Source organism: Alosa pseudoharengus, unplaced genomic scaffold, assembly GCF_046254945.1.
Source record: "Alosa pseudoharengus isolate Yale_2024_CS ecotype anadromous, Long Island Sound unplaced genomic scaffold, YU_APseudo_1.1 YU_APseudo_1.1_scf_17, whole genome shotgun sequence".
Taxonomy (NCBI): domain Eukaryota; kingdom Metazoa; phylum Chordata; class Actinopteri; order Clupeiformes; family Clupeidae; genus Alosa; species Alosa pseudoharengus.
The window spans coordinates 32,514,178-32,516,677 of record NW_027468640.1 but is presented as its reverse complement, the minus strand read 5'-3'; the positions used below and the strand labels follow the sequence as shown (position 1 = coordinate 32,516,677).

The window sequence follows — 2,500 nt, the reverse complement described above, 5'->3', positions numbered from 1 at the left end:
CCACCAGGTAGCATGTTTGCATGTCTTTTTTTTTTCATGACGCCCTTGAATGCAATAAGATGCGATGGCCGAGAGGTTAAGGCGTTGGACTCGAAATCCAATGGGGTTTCCCCACGCAGGTTTGAACCCTGCTCGCAGCGTTTATTTGACTAGTTGGTCTCCTGCCACCTGTTTAATACCCAAGACAGAAACTGGCAAAGGAAGTTGAAACATACCGTCCAGCCAATCCTTATAGCAGTGTCTTCTCTAACTGAAGCTGTGGCACGTTGTGAATGTAAATTTACCATTGCGATGGCCATGTCTATCAGTTGTTCCAAGGGATCCAAGCTTCCCACGAGCGTGTATTTATGCCCCTATGAAGAGTTGCACATTTCATGTGCTTCTCTCATTTGTATTTGCAAAAAGGACTTTGGGTCACTGGTGGCAAACTGGATGAGTTTCTATTCTTGCCCTTTCATTTCCTGGAATGTTTAATTTGCCTCTCTGACAATTTTTGCCCGTACAGCCATACACCTGATGTGCAGCTGTGATGGCCGAGTGGTTAAGGCGTTGGACTTGAAATCCAATGGGGTTTCCCCGCGCAGGTTCGAACCCTGCTCACAGCGTTACTTTGACTAGTTGGTCTCCTGCCACCTGTTTAATACCCAAGACAGAAACTGGCAAAGGAAGTTGAAACATACCGTCCAGCCAATTCTTTATAGCAGTGTCTTCTCTAACTGAAGCTGTGGCATGTTGTTCATGTAAATTTACCATTGCGATGGCCATTTCTATCAGTTGTTCCAAGTGAACCAAGCTTCCCACGAGCGTGTATGTATAACCCTCTGAAAAGTTCTCTCATTTGTACTTGCAAAAAGGACTTTGTGTCACTGGAGGCAAACTGGATGAGTTTCTATTCTTGCCTTCTCATTCGCTGGAGTGTGTAGTTTGCCTCTCTGTTGATTTTTGTCTGTACAGTCAAGGCTTGCAGCTGTGATGGCCGAGAGGTTAAGGCATTGGACTCGAAATCCAATGGGGTTTCCCCGCGCAGGTTCGAACCCTGCTCGCAGCGCAGTCCTTTCTTATAAACGGGATTAAGCACGGACGTCTTGATTCCTGTGGCGAGATAACAGGTGTGGAATTTTCCATCACATCTTTACGGCCTCTTACATGTCCCCGTTTCAAACTGCAAAAGTAATGGAATGTCTTTCAGTAATGACAGTGGTCCTACTTTTGCTGTGTGTGAATTTAGGCTTGTCCCTCCGATTGCCATCCACCAGGTAGCATGTTTGCATGTCTTTTTTTTCATGTCGCACTCGAATGCAATAAGCTGTGATGGCCGAGAGGTTAAGGCGTTGGACTCGAAATCCAATGGGGTTTCCCCGTGCAGGTTCGAACCCTGCTCGCAGCGTTACTTTGGCTAGTTGGTCTCCTGCCACCCGTTTGATACTCAAGACAGAAACAGGCAAAGGAAGTTGAAACAAACCGTCCAGCCAATTCTTTATAGCAGTGTCTTCTCTAACTGAAGCTGTGGCACGTTGTGAATGTAAATTTACCATTGCGATGGCCATGTCTATCAGTTGTTCCAAGGGATCGATCCAAGCTTCCCACGAGCGTGTATATGCCCATATGAAAAGTTACACATTTTATGTAGTTTTCTCATTTGTACTTGCAAAAAGGACTTTGGGTCACTGGAGGCAAACTGGATGAGTTTTATCTTCTTGCCCTCTCATTCGCTGGAATGTGTAGTTTGCCTCTCTGTCGATTGTTTGCCTTATACAGTCAAGTCGTGCTGTGATGGCCGAGAGGTTAAGTCGTTGGACTTGAAATCCAATGGGGTCTCCCCGCGCAGGTTCGAACCCTGCTCACAGCGCAGTCCTTTCTTATAAATGGGATGAAGAGCGGCTGGTTAGATTCATATGGCGAAACAACAAGCCGTGAAATTTACCACCACATCTACCCGGCCTCTTACCTGTGCCCGTTTCAAACTGCACAAGTAATGGCGTGTCTCACAGTAATGCCGTTGGTCCTACGTTTACCATGTGTGAATTTAGGCTCATCCACCAGGTAGCATGTTTGCATGTCTTTTTTTTTTCATGACGCCCTTGAATGCAATAAGCTGCGATGGCCGAGATGTTAAGGCGTTGGACTCGAAATCCAATGGGGTTTCCCCGCGCAGGTTCGAACCCTGCTCGTAGCGTTTATTTGACTAGTTGGTCTCCTGCCACCTGTTTAATACCCAAGACAGAAACTGGCAAAGGAAGTTGAAACATACCGTCCAGCCAATCCTTATAGCAGTGTCTTCTCTAACTGAAGCTGTGGCACGTTGTGAATGTAAATTTACCATTGCGATGGCCATGTCTATCAGTTGTTCCAAGGGATCCAAGCTTCCCACGAGCGTGTATTTATGCCCCTATGAAGAGTTGCACATTTCATGTGCTTCTCTCATTTGTATTTGCAAAAAGGACTTTGTGTCACTGGAGGCAAACTGGATGAGTTTCTATTCTTGCCTTCTCATTCGCTG

General features: G+C 46.2%; 6 non-coding genes across 6 annotated transcripts; all 6 read left to right on the top strand.

The window, feature by feature from the left end:
* Positions 1-58: 58 nt before the first annotated feature.
* trnas-cga (transfer RNA serine (anticodon CGA)) lies at positions 59-140 on the top strand. Its single transcript has one exon. It is a non-coding gene; the product is annotated as a tRNA-Ser (tRNA).
* A 383-nt stretch (positions 141-523) lies between these two features.
* On the top strand, positions 524-605 carry trnas-uga (transfer RNA serine (anticodon UGA)). The gene has a single exon. It is a non-coding gene; the product is annotated as a tRNA-Ser (tRNA).
* A 361-nt stretch (positions 606-966) lies between these two features.
* On the top strand, positions 967-1,048 carry trnas-cga (transfer RNA serine (anticodon CGA)). The gene has a single exon. It is a non-coding gene; the product is annotated as a tRNA-Ser (tRNA).
* A 257-nt stretch (positions 1,049-1,305) lies between these two features.
* trnas-cga (transfer RNA serine (anticodon CGA)) lies at positions 1,306-1,387 on the top strand. Its single transcript has one exon. It is a non-coding gene; the product is annotated as a tRNA-Ser (tRNA).
* Positions 1,388-1,767: 380 nt separating this feature from the next.
* Positions 1,768-1,849, top strand: trnas-uga (transfer RNA serine (anticodon UGA)). The gene has a single exon. It is a non-coding gene; the product is annotated as a tRNA-Ser (tRNA).
* A 245-nt stretch (positions 1,850-2,094) lies between these two features.
* On the top strand, positions 2,095-2,176 carry trnas-cga (transfer RNA serine (anticodon CGA)). Its single transcript has one exon. It is a non-coding gene; the product is annotated as a tRNA-Ser (tRNA).
* The last annotated feature ends 324 nt before the right edge of the window (positions 2,177-2,500 follow it).